The sequence below is a fragment of the Zonotrichia albicollis genome, chromosome Z (assembly GCF_047830755.1).
Source record: "Zonotrichia albicollis isolate bZonAlb1 chromosome Z, bZonAlb1.hap1, whole genome shotgun sequence".
In the NCBI taxonomy this organism is placed as follows: Eukaryota; Metazoa; Chordata; class Aves; order Passeriformes; family Passerellidae; genus Zonotrichia; species Zonotrichia albicollis.
The window spans coordinates 50670658-50688717 of NC_133860.1; the positions used below are offsets into that span (position 1 = coordinate 50670658).

At 34.4% G+C, this 18060-nt stretch overlaps 1 protein-coding gene across 6 annotated transcripts in view; it reads right to left on the bottom strand.

Annotated features, from left to right (window-relative positions):
- The window catches only part of BNC2 (basonuclin zinc finger protein 2), a 328349-nt gene that overhangs the window by 218261 nt on the left and 92028 nt on the right, over positions 1-18060 (bottom strand). The gene's annotated exons all lie outside the window — the stretch shown is intronic.

Consider the following 18060-nt stretch of genomic DNA (forward strand, 5'->3'; position numbering starts at 1 on the left):
AATTCCTGGAAAGCATAAGTGGCTTGTACCATTTCAGATTAAATTAAATAGTCATGGACAACTTTCTAGGTGCTTGCATAATTGCCATTTATATTTCCTTATATTGGTACTACACAACACATACATTGTTGTAAGAATTTTTTCTTGGTCAATTATACAATTGCAATAGAAACAGACACTCTCTTAATTTCAGAACATTCATATGTAAATAATATGCTGATGAATGGAAATTAGATTCTATAGATGATACATAAGTAGCCACATCTAGTAAATGGAAATGCTACTTCACTTAAATGGACCTCAGTACTACCGCCTTTGCCATCCCTTGCTTCCCTAGTAGAGGCAGGAACCACATAAGATAAGGGCAGGTGACCTTTCAGGGGATTTCTGATAATTGTGAAATTAACCTGGTGAAGTACACAAGCTGGAAAATAAATCTAGTTTTGACTGAAAAATGTTTCATAATTTCATTCTCTCGTATGGGTGCTTTGCCTTTTCTTTCTGGTTATTTTTTTTTAAACAAAGAACTTGGAAATATATATTTTCCTTTCCATGAAGAATGCAAAATTATTTTCTTGCAAAACAAAAATCCCTTAAGGAGCACTTCATATTTTTGGCACTGTGTACCTCTTTTCCTTCTCCTTGTATGAAACCTTATGAAGGATATAACATGCATGCTTCATAGGCTTGTTTAAAATCTGAAAGGATCCTGAGGGGGTCTTTAGGTCTGTTTATTAATTATAACCCAGAAAGGTACCACATATGTGCACTGATTGCAGAAAGTCTGCATCCTAGCCTGCATTGCACAAATTTCTAATCCTGTCTGTCCCATCCAGACTTCTCCCTAATATAAGCTATCTATTCTTATCATTATAGTACATTTAATCCCCCTCTGCTACTCCCCTCCCCTCCTTTCTGGACTCACCTAAGGGGTTAAAAGACTAGAGTACATTTGTGACTTGTCAGTGACATATAATACCCAGGTCCTTCATGCAATCAACTTTTACTTGACATGTATTTGCTCATCACAGGACCCGCATTACTACTGGGAAAATGAAGAAAAACCTAAATTAACACTTGACATTCAATATGGTCAAGTCCTTAATTGGCTGGGCTTCCTGAGAAAGCAATTTTCTATTCCCCAAACTGTTCGTGTGTCATGTGTGGAGTGCAGCTCTTGGCCATCACTGCTGTCCCTCGCTCACTCTAATGAGAGCAGATGAATTAGTGCTACGTGACACGATTTTAGCAGGGCTCCCTCATTCCCTCCCCCCAGTCCTTTTCCTCTGTTAGTGACAGCTGTGTGGCGGGGGGTGGGGACAAGGACACTAAGAAATGCCAATTCAAATAGTTGTGTGAAGACTGAATATTTTTTGAAATATTAAGTATTTTCTTGATATTCCTGGAACCTTGAAATTTAAAGGAGTAAGAGGATGGAAAAGGAGATGCAGCAGTATAAAGATATAAGAAATTAGCTGAGTTTGCCTGGATACAAATTAACTTCCAGCATCTCTCACATCCCTCTATTAACCTGTAGCAATCTAATTAAAATGGAAATTTCCTACATTGGAAAAGTAGTTCAAAAATATTTACAGAGTTGCTTGCTAAGTGAATTTGCATTTTTTAATGTATATTTCATGTAAATAAAAAAATCATTTCTACAGCATGCTTCCCTGTATGACAAAGATCATGTAGTACAAAAGAACATTTGTGTTTCTGTTTGGAAATGACATCCATTGTATTCAATTCATTTTTAGTATATGGGAAATTTCTTTCATCCAGGATGGTACTAGTCACTTCGCAAAATAATTTTAAATTCTAATAATGGTTTAACTATCTGGAAACCAATAGAAATCCCATAAAGAGCTCAAGTCCTTCCTGAGTATTTGTTGACTGACAGACAAATGCATACTGCATAATGCTAACATAAAACCAAAACAAATTAAAACAATGTATAAAAAATGGAGTTTCAGCTGGTATCAAAGGTAATAAACTAGGAAAAAAGGAGACTACAGAAACAAGACATTCAAAATAAATTAAAATGCCCACCAAAAAAACCAAAGCATATAACTACTTGAACATGTATTACTGAAAATGCACAAATGATTATAAAATTTTTCAAGGAGACAATTCTATGAGACCATACTTTCACTTGACTTCTTAAATGCAACACAAAAAGCAACATGTGAGTCATATATACTATGAAAACTTTAAAATTAAGCCTCACATTGCACAATCAGTTTAAGCAAAAAAATTGTAAGAGTTATATTAACAGTATAGATGAACTTGCCTCAGGAAGTGCCTTTATCTCAGATCAAAAAAACGTAGCTTTGGAATTTGCAAGTTATCTCTCCGAATCTGAGCCTGGTCTAGAAAAGTCATATTACCTCAATAATATAACACACAACTGCAAACTTTTACTTACAAAGTAGAAGAAATATATTTTTTTGCTGTAAAATACATTCATAAACATGCATTATCCAAAACAGAAATGAGATTTTTCACTGTGTGTTTCTGCACCTATGACAAAGGTGTGCTGATTTTTATGGCTATGGTTGTAAATATTTCAATAAAGCAACAACAACGGTGTTTAAGCCCCACTTTTTCCTATTTGCTTTGAAAACATCCTTTAAACATTTCGGTGTTTTCAAACTACACTGAATGAACACAAACAGCTTTGGACACCAAAATTTCTAGAAGGCTTTAAATTTTCCTCTTTGTCAGCTGCTGTAATAAGCCCTCGAAACACAATGAAAGCTCTAAAAGGCAACTATGATAAAAAAATAAAATATCAGTCATTCTCAGTGTTACATCTTCCCACAAAAGAATGGCAAAGAACAGGACTAGACCACCGACCATACCTGGATTAGCAGAATGCTAAACTTCAGATGACCTCACTGACAACAAACAATTCCACATTTGAAGCACTTGGTGAGGAGAGAAGTGGTTAAGGTTTCTCTTTAGAACAAACCCCAAAGTTTACACCTATAATTTTTTCAAGAAACAAGTACTGTAGCAGAAGCATCCTCAAGAAACAAAGGGCATAGTGATCTAGCTAATAGTGTTGTGGTGACCTTTGAGACACTGACTAGTCTGTCAAGCACCATCTGTGATATGTACAGCATAGTTAAGAGGAGGATTATTAGCTAGCCTAGAAACTGAAGAGCCATTTCAGTCTTAAAAAGAATATGAACTAAATTCATTGAACCTGTGCAGCCTGAGCATGTGACTAACACAGGTTAAGAAAGCCTTCCATTTCACAGGATATGATCCAAGGATTATGTTGAATACATGGCACCTCTCATCTTAAATTCATCCTGAGATTGGGAAAACTAAAATCAAAGAGGCACTATACCACAAATCACCTTTACTATCAGCAGTATCTTCTGTCAACAGATATCACAGATACTGTAAAGTTCCTAGGAAACTCAGGACTACTCCTAAATAGAATAGAAAGACATGCATTAAAACAGCCTTAGCATTCCCTAAAAACATTAATCCTATCTGGTGTAGGATATGCAGCACCAGCATCTTGATTCAGCATGCTCAGATTTTAATCATGTAACCTCCTTCACATTGCTGGACGAGAAGTAGAAATGACAGCAAATAATGGGTCAGAGGAACTACTTGCTGCTAAACTGAAAAGCTCCTTTCCTTACTGCCTACAGTAAAACAGCCCATTAAGAGTTGCTTTTTGATTAAAAACAAGTAAGTAATTTCAACTATGGCAAAGTGACATGTTTTAACTTGACATTTTGTTAAGGATGAGTACCCTGTGAAGCTCATGAAAGAGTGAAGAGATTCAGTGGAACACTAGAATTTACTATATATACTCAATGCCACTGTCACTCCTGTGCAAAATATGTCAACCCAGAAATATCTGACTCAACAGCCCTAAGGTTATTTAGAATAGAAAGTGAGATTTTTACATGTTTCACTTTGATGCCATGAAAGCAGCTGCATTAAGTTCTCTCAGTGGTTTTTAAAACCCAAATAAAATGCTTGCTCTGTGTTTTAAAAGTTACTGTGAAAATGTGTGCCACCCACCCAGTCAGTAATAGCTTACATTCACCATTTTCAGAAAAGATAAACACAGCAGAGAAGGAAATGATAATATAAAAACAGCCTGGCACGTGAAATGAGGAAAAGCATTGTAGAGTATCTGGCAAGACAAAGCACACAAATGTTATTTTATGAAAATTAATAGCATCTGAAATTATACTCCTGTCCCAGTACTCTCACCCAACCTCATGCCCAAATTAAAAGTATTTTATCTAATTCCCAGTTGAGAAGGTTGCTAAAAGTGGTAAGTCACAGCTGTCTTGACATCAAACTTCTTGAACACAGAATATCAACGTCACACAACACACTTTGCAGATGCTTTGTTACAAGCAGCACCACTCACTTGATTTGAAATTCCTAAACTAGCTGTAAAATAAACTGATAGTCTCCAGCTTCTTTGTCAGTTAAAGTCTTCTTTACAGTTCTGGAAACACAGCAACACTTTATGATGTTTAAACTTATCTGCATTTTGATTGGAATTTCACAATGACCAATGGTTCAACTCCGTGGTACCTCAGACAGAGGTACTGAGGCTGAGAACAGACCCCACTTATTCATCATTTTATTTAGATATTCTCCCTTTCATTCCTATTGAAATCTCTAACACAAACAAATTCAGTTTAAAATACAAACTAATTAACTATCCATTCCTTTTAAAAGAGTTGGTATAATGCTGATACCTGGCTTGCCTCAAGACTTTCAATTATGAACAGAACTTATCTTTCCCTAAACACAATAAACAAAAAGGCATTGGACATCAAATTCTGCACACCATTAAATGGTGCTTCCTCACAGCATATATCAGTATTTTCTTTGATACACCTTGTTTCAGAAAACTGTACTGTCATAACGCTGTTCTTCAGTCAACAGAATATCAGCTATATATATGAGCAAGTGTGCTGTAATTGATTGTATGGAAATTACAGCACTGCTGTAGCATCTGCACAGTAACTTCACTTCAGAAGATGGAGATCATTTCATCCAGTTCCAGATATGTAATTTTAAAATTTTTCTGGAGCTGAAAGCATTGGCTGCGACAACTTGCAAAAACCAATGACCGAATTTAGTGCTTTAATAATGACTTTAATAATTACAGCAAGGTTTTATCTTCACAAAGATAGTGACTTTCTAGACCACATCTAACTAGCAAATAATGCTGACTTCTGCCTCACATTTTGATGGTTTCATGATAGTCAATGACTACCACAAATAAAACTTAGTGCAAAGCTCTCGCAGTACTGTTCCTCATAGAGGTGACCAGCAAACATATTTCAGTCCAAACAGAATTCTAGGAAGATGTTTCCTGTAACTATATAGTTATAGTAAGTTGACCCAAAAGCCAACACTGAAATTCAGCTAGCATTTTCAAATCCTCACTTTGGTTTTAGTATTTTAAACTGCAGGAATTTCTATACTCTTGGGGCCTGAATACCTAAATTTCTAGAAGCCAATTTCCATATCTACAATATGGTAGCAGAAGAAAAAATACCCTGAATTCTAATCTGAAGAACATCATGAATAAGAGCAATACTTTTAAAAAATTATGAATTTACATATTTTATTCGGTACTGTGGCACCACTGATGGTTTTGCCATTCTTTTCAGTGAGTCTCAAAGAGCATAAACAGTTAACAATTGATATTACTCATAATTCAAAATGAAATTCCTTATGAATCAATTACATGCTTAAAAATATAAAGCGGCTATGCATGTTAGCTACCTGAAATTATTAAAGATAATATAAGAAAAATGCATTTATAGTAGATAAAGCAAGATACAGACAATTTTTAAGATTGAATTATTTAGGACTGTGATTGTTGTAAGCACTGCAGAGTTAGCTTCTGGAGAAATTTCCAAGCGGAAAGTATAATGTTTTTAGATATGTCCAGTCTCAGTGCTACAGTGGTTATATGAATACATTATTTACATACTTTATTAGTTAAAAAATTATTTACAACGATACTGTATGATTGTAATGTGGATTTTTGCACAGAGTGCAAAAGACTATAGACTAGAGTGTGTTATAATTAATTCAAAGGAGAAAGAAAGAAAGAAAGGGTTACAGAATCCACAAAAAGCATGCAGTTGAGATTCAGACTGGCACACAGTGTGTGATAAAAATCAAATATGGAACATAATGGGACATATGGAAACATATCTTTTGTGCAGGGAAGGATGAATCACGAGTTCACAGCTGGAATTTATGTGGATCCTTATTTAGTGGAGCATCTGTAGCCACTGTTTAGCTACATTCCCACATCAACAACAAAACAGTGCCACAGAAGAGAACACATGCATCAAGCTCCAGCTGGTATCTGCGCCCACCACTCCTTTCTTTTCCCTGAAGCCACATTTAGTCAGTTTTCTTTTTACAGTTTGTAGGTGTATAAACATGCATATGTAAGTCAGTAAATTTAAAAAAAAAAGCCACACCTGACCACTGCTGAATTTTGGAAGGGATAGGGATGTGGTATAAAAAGGACAGGCTCAGGAAAAAAAACAAAACACACAATAATTTAAAATCTGTCCCCATTTTACAGTGTTACTTATGCATTTACAAATTTAGGTATTTCATTAACTTTACATGTTAGAAAAGTTTTATTTAAGTTTGGTATCATTACAAAAGCCATTAAAAACATAAATTTAAAAATCATAGGAATCATTATTTATTTGGGTTTGTTTGTAGAAAACCAAATTTCAACTTCCTCTTTATAAAACTGCTTATGGATGGAATTGCTTTAACATTTTCACACCTGATTTTTTTTATCCTCAGCATTAAAACAAAGCAATAAATATTAGTAAAATAAAATAAGCATGTGGAGAAAGACATAATTTTATGTCTAAGTCCTTTCATGCAACAGTTACATAAATATCAACTAAAGATATTTAAATTTGGGTGAGAGTTTTGTTTCGGGGGTTTGTGATGTTTTCCTTTTTAACATTATTGCTGTCTATGCTATGAGTTAAATAATTTTCTTCCACTGCATTCTGAAAGATTTAATAAATGAAGAAATAGATTAAGAAACCATACATTTTTATGCAAGATTAAAATGGCATTTTAAATTTTTAAAATGTATTAACTACCAGAGCTATTGAGCACTGAGTTTTCAGAGGATTTTTTTTTAAACTAGATATACCACACAGTCTCTTGTAAGTGTATTATTAAAATTTTGAAGAATCTAGACTTTAAAGGTCATGCTTTTACAAATAACATATTATCTGAAACTAGAGTACAATGCTTTAATTTGTTCCCCAAATTTTACTTCTACAATTATTTCTTCATTCAATATTTAACATGATCCATCACAGAAGAAGCAAGACCTGAATTATGTTTTTCTTGAGGAAGGACAGTGGGCAAAACCCTCACAACAATTCTGTGATTATAGAAGTATACTTGTATTGATTTCAACGAGAAAAGGACTAGGCACTTAAAATTACAATCTTCTGGTTTGTAAAGAATTGGTTTTCCACAGAAAATTTTGAGATACCTGGGGTTTCACCTATAATTGTGTACTGACAGGGTGACTAACTCAATGAAGTTTTCACCACAAGATAATAGATAGAAATTATTTTAAATAATTTTTCAGATGGGTCTGACAATGCTGAAAAAATACTAGCCAAGTTTATTATTGTCTGAATATTTTCCATATTCTCACCCATGTTCTGAACCCCAGCTTTTGTATCACTTCTTAGACAATCAGACTGGAAAGCCACTAATGAAACTACCCTCATTAAAAAAAAAAATACATTAGCATGTGTACCAGCTTTATTTTTTCTCAATTTTTAACGAAAAGAAAACAAAAAATGCCACTTTACAATAATTACAATGCCAAAACTGGAGAAGTACCATTTTCCTTTGAATGAAAATTCACTCATGAGAGACACTATACATTTGTCAAGTTCTTGTAAATAAATTATCTTGTAAATAAATTATCTAAGCACTAATTTAATATTGCAGCTTATACAAACAATTTTTTTGTAATATTTAGGGGAAACAATGTATTCAGAATGCTGTATCTAAAGGTTAAAACCCCCCACATTTTCAACTAAATTTAAATGTTTCAGTTGTATTACTTATTTATCCCTGCAGAGAAAAATCAACATCTCAGTAGATTCCCAAGCAATATTTTAAGAGGTCTTTTGAAATAGTATAATAACATTCTATTTAGATGATTTTTGTCTTTTGTGACAAAATCATTTTGTTTTATAGGAGGAGGAAATCAAAGTACAAATACAGTGGATATTATACACTAGAAACAAATACAGCCAGTCATACACATTTTACAAATTTACAACAGTGTTTACTATTCAGCTGTCACTATTACAGTAAAAATCCAACTTTTTTTAAAGAATAATACAATTATAAAAAAAATGCTGTAAGTAAAATGTATGATAATGAGATCCCATGTCAGACAGACAGATGTCCCTTATTTCTATACATGAAAAAAAAATATATATAGGGTGAGTTGAGGGCTTTTTTCCTAGCAGAAAGGAAGTCATTGATAGACTCCAGGTTAAAATATATTTTCTTCTGATCTGACCATTCACTCATTCCCTTTCTCTCTCTTCCCCTCCCCGCCCTAAACTGAACTTCAACATTGCATTAACAATGGACTAGCGGATAGGAGGCTCTATTAAAATGAGTAACTCACTGTGTAAGGTACTTCCTTTGCAGTATGCTCCATCTGCATGAAGCCAATGTTTTGGTGTGCTGTCTGCTGCTGTAACTAGTTCTCTCCCAGATATCAATGAAGCTGTGCATACATTCTATTTTTTTTATGCAAATTATGGCTTTGGAGAGGTCATGTCTCAACACCACTGAATTAATAAGCAGCCAATCTGTGGTATAAATAACATATTTAAAATCATCAATCAACTTTCAGATTATTACATTGTTTACAGAACGTAATCAAAACTGCTAATGGGTAGCTCTCGCTGGGCATTTCTTTATGCCATTCTGCATGAAGATGCAGAAAAGCATAGGAATAAATCTCTTTCTGGAGAAGTTTGTAAAAAGAGCACTTTTCCTGCCATCTTTAAGAACATGAGCAATTAAAATGAGCTGTTTCATAAAACTGTTTGTACACCAATGTTTGAGTTACATTTGAGGAACAGTAATTCAGAAAACAGATTTCTGTCCAAGGCTTTGAAAGGTAAAAGACCCCCACTCTACTCCAAATCCTGAAAAAAATCTATAAATAAGCAACATTATTTAATCATGAGCAAGATACAGAACCCCTACAATTTTCAGAACAAATGATAGAATTTTTACACAGTTATGTTTTTCCTGTTTTAGTCACAGTAACCCAGAAGCTGGTTTTGCTTTTCATACCTGTTTTCCACAATCCTTTCTTCTGCGCATTCTAATTTAAAAGAAAAACTAATATTAGATAAAGCAACACATAATTTGACAGCCTACCAGTTAAATTCTGACAGGGTCAATAAAATGAGAGCTTGCAGGAGTCCCAGATGAGGAACACTTTCATGAATGCCTCTATTGTGTAAACTCTCCGTATATCCTGCCTGCAAATGACAGTCATATGCCACCAGCTGCAGGAGGCATTCCAGCAATGTCAACTGCTGTGGGGCATTAAGGCAGGGTACATGAGTTGGTACTTCTTAATATTTTTCCCTGGCTACTGCGAGAGCTGTCACACTTTACTCATTTAAGTGTTATTTTTTTAAGGACTATACTGTTTATTTAGAAATGTAAGAAAATATATAATTAAAGCCTTGCTAATGGAGCTCCTCATTTTAATAGTAGTTTTATTATATAAAGCCAGCTGGAAGCAATTATTTTTTCCTTGCATACTCTTCATTAGTTTTTACCTCCCTCCTCCCCAAGACATCTATTTCAGATGTTCTTATCAAATTTATGTATTTTAAAAAGTAAACTGTTCAGGGAACAAACAGCTACTAAAAAAAGTTATGATACGAAGTGTGAAAACACATCCACTACTCAGAAAAACTGCTGCTACCACTTCCAAGGAGACAGTTTTCCTATGAATTGCACTTTACAGATTGCCATAAAATTTTTAGAGAATTCCTGCAAGAAAGAAAAGGCACATTTTTAATTAAGAACTAAGTCTGAACACAGTGATAGAGGTTTGTAGGTTTGATTTGAACAGCTTAATTTGCTTTTGAATAACTCACTGAAGTCCAGTCTGATTTATTTTTGTCTATTAGGTCTGTGTGGAAAAAAATAGTATTCAAGTATTGCATGAGTTTAATTTTCCCATTTTTCTTGATATTTTCTTTGTAAAAGAAACATATTTGATATATTGAGAATAAAAATACAAAGAGTTTTTTTTTTCAAACAATAGCAATGCCTTGGCTAAGAAATTGTACAAAGTAGAGGTCAAATTGAAATGCTTTTCACCACCTTCCATGTGATAATCCAGCACATCACACATTTATACCATGTTTTTTGCATACAGACATACTAAAATAAAACAACACTGAACTCTCCATGTCAGCATTTACATTAAGCCATCCTTGGAAGTGATGCTTCTCCTCTCTGCCCCTTATGTCTTCCTACAGACCCTTACAATCAAGATTGCTTTAATTATTCAATTACTAGCAAGAAGAGGTCTTCTTTTAATACATATTCAGATATAGATACAGAGGAAGAAAAACTGCAGGGAAAGAAAAATGAGGAAAGACATAAATAAATAAAGGGTATCAATAATGATCTATCATAAAATGACATTTTGCCGTTGTACTTCCGCAGGAGCCGTAACATCTCACAAGACATCCCTCTGAAAGCAGCAATAAAACTGCAGTACAGTACACAAGGTTTTGTATTCTGTGCAAGCAAAGAGCAATGAATATGCTAAAAGAAAATCAATCTGCATAAAAAGATCTGACAATAACATCTTCTGGTTTGTTTTTACACGTATATATTTCTAATGAGAAAACAGAGAAGAAAGAACACTTTGGGAAGCCAAATTTTTATGTAAACTAGAATAATTCCTGTCAAAATGCTACCTTATTGATTAAATCACCCTTTACTGTTGCTATTTTTTCTTTGGAAAAGTTTGCAATTTCAGTTAGCGAAGAGTCCTGTAAACATTTCTTCTCTAATTTTTTTTCATGTTGAATTATCCTGCCCAAATTTCATTCTGTGATTTCCGGTTGGAAAAATGCAAAAGTTCACAGATAAACAGAGAGCAATCATAATTTTGCACTGGTAGCTTCCAAGGTAACACACAAAAAACCTGAGCTTTCAGTAAAAGAGACATAAAGCCATACAGAAGCCCATAATGACTAAAAGCTCACACCTGACCCAACTTTAACAGAGAACCTTGTTTAATTTCTGGATTTTAATAAACCAGGAAAGCAGGTTTAGATTTCCTTAAGAAAGTGCAATTGCTCTATTTTTTTTTAAATTTTGTTCCTTTCCTTGGTGTCTAAGTAATAGAAGAGATTAAAATACACAAGAGCAACCTTCTCTACCACCACAGAATCTTGTCTTGCAAAATACCTGCACATTTAGCTCCATAAAAGTTACACATGTACAGAAGGTTTGTAGAATTGAGCTCCACTTAGAGCTTGCTCTGAAGGCTAGCACACTGCTATCTGTGATTCTGTACCCAAACTATATGTTGTCCTTGATGCATGACAGAGCCCTCAATGACATGAATGGAAAACACATGCTTGGGTCACAGCGAGGATGTGATCCTTTATATTCTGATTTCCTCTTACTAGTCCACCAAGTGTTGAATTGTTCAGATGAAAAGAACTAAACTTTTCAAAGCTAGAAGATTGCATTTTAAAGACACCAATCTTTAAAGAATACATTAAAGAATGCATGGAGAAAATACACATGATGAGACTAATCTATCTCTTTCCCTAGAATTCTGGTAAAATAAAGTTTGAAAAGAAATAGCACAAATAAACAATTTGTGTTCATTAGGTGTGTCTTGCTGTTCCCTGGGTTGTTAAAAATTACTGAGGAAAAGAACAATTAAAGCACTGTTTTCAACATTAATTGCACTAGGTATCACAAAAAATAGACAGGCATTTACCATGTCACTCAAATTCTTTTATAAGGGAAATATTCCAAATCCCACAGGTAGGCAGACTGCAGTATTTGTTTTGTGGTCCATTTTCAGATAAACACCACCTCAAATAGTACAGTAAGTTTACCTGCCAATTACAGAACATTTCAACTTCAATGACAAGCTCAGAATCAATTTTCTCACTTTCCATAAAACTTCTCCAAGTACCGCTTATTATTCACTTTGTAAGAGCAGATTGCTGAGTTCTGTGTGGTGCATGGGAGGGAACAGCACGATCGTAATCATGACATTTTCTTTTCTAAACTCCCATGTTCTCTAAGTGGCAGATGACACTCTCCTTTCCTTTGCACAAGTGCACAGATACGCATTGTCAGTAGAGGATGGGGATGCAGTGGCTTCCCGAGAGAGTCAGAATAGCATCAGTGGTACACTGTTGGCAAGTTCACACTGATCAAAGCAATTCTGAGATGCTCACCTCCCCACCCTCCAAAAGAGATGGCCTTTCTGTGACAAAATATTGCATGTAAGTGGCACTGTTTTCTCTGTCAGTGAACAAAAATAATTTAGAAAACAGTTGTCAAATATTTCAATAAAGGAAAGGAGGTATTAGGGCATTACGATAATGAGTGGGGTGAAGAGTAAAGCAACAGATGCCTGTCCATTGGCTGATGTACAGTCTCTTATCTTGGGCATTTGTTACACAGACTGATGTTAAACTACAGAATACATTTTAACTCACTGAAAAACTGCACATAAACACACAGAAATTCATTATATAAAAATACTTTTTAAGTTTACTCTTTTCTACAGGCCAGCCAGGCATAAAATAAACCCCTTGATTATAGTTTCTCTAGATGCTGAAATTTTGCCTTTACACTCTCTGAATCATAGCAAAAAGCTGCATTACTGGTTCTCTTTCTGAACTAAATGATTGAGACAGTAACAGTGGAATTCTCCCTTTCTCCCTCTTCTCTGTTTCAGTCTTCTCCTGTTTGAGCCAGCATGATTCATCACCTCCTGGGTATACTAGGAGCCCCAAGTTTGGAAATTCTTTTAAACTGTGAAGAAACATTAGTCTACAAAGCAAATCCTTTTACAATAGCACAAGCACTATTGTTCAAGAAAAATAACTGAGCGAAGGAAGCTACACACAGCACAGGTTTTGAGCATTTCTAGTAAGAAGCAAATGCTCTTTAAAGCTTTTGTTTCTGATTCTACTTTATGACAGCAGTTCTGTATCAGTGAACAGGGTGTTCCTTAGCAATCAGCACAGTGTCACAATGACCTGGCAAATGCGAATGCTTTCACTATCACTACAGTCCTTGCAATCTTGCCTCAGCTGTGACCCATTCACTTTTGCCCCAACTTCACTAAGATGCCTTACTCAGCATCTAATTAGTTAGGGAAGATTTGCCTTGGCTCTTAACCCTGACACAAGAGCAGGAGACTCTGCTGCTGTTTTATACCAAATCTGTTCCGTCACTACATTAATCAAATCCCTATAAAACTATACATGAATAAATAACTACTAAAATAGAAATTAAAAAATATGAAATTGTGTATTTTAAATTGTTAAACACTAGTACTTATTGCACAATATATATTTAAGCATGTGATTTAATATGTTTCAATGATTCATGCAGATTTTACAGTTTTGTGCATACATATCTCAAAGCCCCGACAGTGTTAGCACATCATCAACAGATACAGAATGGCTCAAATATGTTCAAACACTGTATGTGTATGTGTTCAAGATTAACATGTATAGAAAAGAATAGGAAACAATGTGCTGTATTTTAGTTCTCCTTTAAATACTGAACACAGTGAGAGAAGCTGTTGAAATGGATTTTTACTTTTGATCATGTATCATGCACATAGCTATGTATCTATCATTGCATGTACTTGTATGTCTAGTTGTCTATGCTACACAAAACATCCTGCATTTTTGTCAGGTACAATATCTCCCAATATTTCTATTCTGAGGTACATTGGAAACAGCAAGAAATTCTTGAGGCAAATATTTTTTATTTGATAAAAGGACAAGTACATGTTTAAACCATGCTTTACTAAAATACCCAAAAAAATTAAAAGCAAGTGTCTGAAATAAGACAATGTAACTGATAAGTCTTCTAAATTCATATTAGCACATGAACTTAATCACAAACAGCATAAAAAAGGAGAAAACCCCACCGGGGCTCAGCTAATCTTTAGAATGTGAGATTCTTTAGGTGTGAGATATATATATAAAATTGTAAGATTATTATATTTGCTGATTCTTATTTACAAAGGTGATTGTTAGCTACTTTAAGCTATGAAATGCGTTTTACCAAAGCCAATCTTCCTCTCAAAATGTTCATAGTAGATCAATGTATGGTATTACAGCCTGTTGTCAAATTAACTTTGAACTCTTTTCACATGTACGTAGTTATATGCTACAGTAAAACAGTTAATTACTTAATAAATGTTACAATTGCATACAACCTCTATGACCAGCAACCCAGAAACATTTAAAAAGCTTTCACCTTCAATCCATTAGACATTACACCACTCTCCTATTTTTAAATACAGGTTCAATAAACAGTTTATGTGCCTATGCCTACATCAATGCTAGGAACTATCAGATGCAAGAATACAAGCACAGCTCAAAACAGGCAATGCACGTTGCCTGCAATTTAATACTTCTAGTAATATAAGCGCATACTCCAAATATTATAAGTATTATTTAGTTTTCCTTGGAATAAGCATGCATTTATGCAAGGAAAAAAAGCCGAATTTACTGTACCATATCTCTTGTGAACAGATGCGTCTATATTAATATACATCATTGATTTAATTTTTCGTTTTCTTGGCTTCTTGCTCACCTATCTAGAAGTGATTTCTCTGGTGATAACTAACACATCATGCTAATGAGAGAATCTAATGTACAATAGAGAAATGTCACTACTAATAATATTTGCATGAAGTTAAATAAAGCAACTGTAAGAGAATGTCAGACAGTTGTTCTTTAATAAGATACAGTTACACAATGAAATTATGTTGTTAATTTTGTTACATCATTGAGTGAATCCTAAATTACAATATAATGATGCACAGATCCATTTATAATTCTGTATACTGCTTTTTCACTCTCATGTTGAAAATAGCTTCTGGAAAGGCTATTACCTTTTTATCTGAAATGGATTAAGCATACTTTTTTCTCAACAAAAAGGTGGATGGTTCTGGCATTTTGTGTCACTGTGGGTTACAGCCATTTCTCTTACAGTGTCATTTCTGAAATGACTTTTAAGTATTTCAGAACATTACAGCCCTTAAGGTAAGTGGATGAAGAAAAATGGCATTTCTTATTCTGACCAATGCACAAAACATTTATGAAAGCAGACAATCACAAAAGCCTGTTTTTTCTTTTTTTAATCAATCAAGCCCAGACCTTCTTTTCTGTTGTTAACAACTCCTTGCCAGAACTAGAATGGGCAGTGCGTGCCCTGGACCTAACCAGACAAGCATGGAAAAGAAGCCAAGGGTTTCTGCTCATTCTCGACCTGTCACTGATCAAAGTGACCCAAAGAAGCACTCCTTTTTAAAAGTTAAGATTTACGCCCTTTGAGGTTATCAGACATCCTTCTGTATACAGAAGGGATGACCCCTTTCAAGCAAATCACAGACTTTTACACTGACAAAAGGTACATAGGCAAAACAATGCAGTCAAGTGGCCATGTCATAAACTTCTCACAGGTAATTTAGGATAGTATTCCTTTTCCCCTCTCACCCCACCAAAATCTAAATTTGCTCTGGAATGTGGACATACCATTTTTTATGCTTTCATTTGCGAACGAAAATAGTCCAAAAGTAAGTACCATCACACTTGTTTTTAATAGCCCAAACTTGTACAATCAATCCTAATTTTTCTAAGATACATATCACAATGAAGTTGATTTTATTCTGAAGAAAGTTATTCACTCCTATATAATGAAAATAGTAATGCAGTGTGAGTTGCGAGGTAAGAGGAGGGAGGGATTAAAAGGTTTTGTTTTATTCTAAATAAATCTTCTTGTTCTGCTTCAATTTTTCCACTAAAAACCTGCTTGAGATTAAGTTACAGTTCCAAGGAAAAGTAATGGTGCTCAGAGTTTGTTTGCTTCTAAAAATATGTGGAAAAGCAGCATTAGACTTAGAAATTTTAAAGACAAATGTCCCTAGCATTACTGTGTATAGCTGGAAAAGTTTCACTAAACAGTTCTTTCAAACCATGCCAAACTTTGCTTGCAACTTATGCACATTTCATAACTTCATGTTATTTGTACTCGTGAAAACAATTTTTGTCAAAGCATAGGAAAAGGTGAAAAAATACTTACATTTCCAGAAGATGGACTGAAAATAATTGACTAGCAAATGAATGAAAATAGATAATAGAAAACAATATTCAAAATTTTAGTGATTTACAAAGAAACACTGGCAGTTAGACACAAATTTGCAACTGCACTTGCACACTGTATGTGCAAGACAGCAAGTTACAACAGTCCCAACAAATCAGAAATTTAAGGCAAAAATGCTATCATTAAAGAGGGGAGAAATGCATTTAGCAAAATAATTTACTCTCCTTTTAAAAGCATGATGAAAGCATATTTGCACTGGATCTGTTTAGTACATGATAAACAAACAAACAAAATGTGACAGGAGATTAACAAGTATACAAACGTGTCACAAGCAGACTTTTAAGAAATAAATCTGTTCGATGTTACCACCTTTTCAGTGCTACTGTGTATGTATGCCAATTCATACTGATGCAGCATCCACCACACATTTAGTCACTTAGTACATTACTTCTCACTTTCTACACGGAATATATGAGCATTCATGTTCAATAATGTACAAAATCCAGTTAATACTCAAGAATTAGTACATAAAAATATTACTTAAAAAGAAAAATGGCAACCAAATAGCCTAGCTTGAGTGCATACATGTTTGGTCTGGTTTAATAAGCTAGTTGTCTCAAATTATTTTACCCTCTTACACATTGTGATGCTCTTCTATTTACTTTTGTTTCCTTTCTTTGTCAGTGCTGAACATTTTCTGGTATTTAAAAGACCACACAGTCTAAATCTGTTGAAAAAGATCTAATACTAAATAGGCAATCTAGTGCTATCTATGTGGTTCAATCATCATTTATCAATTGATTGTTATCTGGATCTAGTTATGTTAACTCTTTTGTGGCTGAAATGTAAAGAACCTATCCTCCACCCCTAAAACTTAATCCGACTTCTTGCTAAAAGAATACAGCAGGTAATTAGGATAACTGCTCTCCATGCCATTGCCTAATATCAGTGAAACCAAACATGTTATGTATCACAGACAGGCACAGAGCTGATAATGTTTGTAAGCAGTGCGGTAGCAATTCACACTTCCTAGTGCCAAGCAGTGTTTTTGAAATGTGCATCTCTACCAGGAAATGAACTTTCTTACTTTCAAGAATGGGAATTTGAACAGAGTTGCTTATTTGCCTTACGTTGATTACATTCTATAGCAGCATACTGTATCAGCAGTAATCAGGGTCCCTCTACAGGATATATCAAAATATTCCTTATTCAAATGCCTTCATCCTGTCCTGAGCTATACTGCTTAAATGGTCACCCACAGACAACCGCTATTGGTTAAAAACTATCTGCTTTGCAGTTTTTCTTGGATTTAAAGGGGTTTTTTTAAATATTAAAATATTGTTTTATGGTCAGTATTCAGGCATGCTTTCTTCCTTTAAACTAGAAAAAACTATTTACTTTCCCTCTCTTTTCTTACTGTGCAACGCCTCTCAGGTAAATTAATTAATTCAATTTTGTATCCAGCATTAAAAGAAAGTCAAATATTACTACAAAAATGTATTAACTCCTCTTCTGGCTAACACAATATTTCAATTATTATCCATCAGCGTCAGACCATAATTGGAAACTAGTTTTCAGAAGGGCAAAACATCTCCTGGTAGGGAG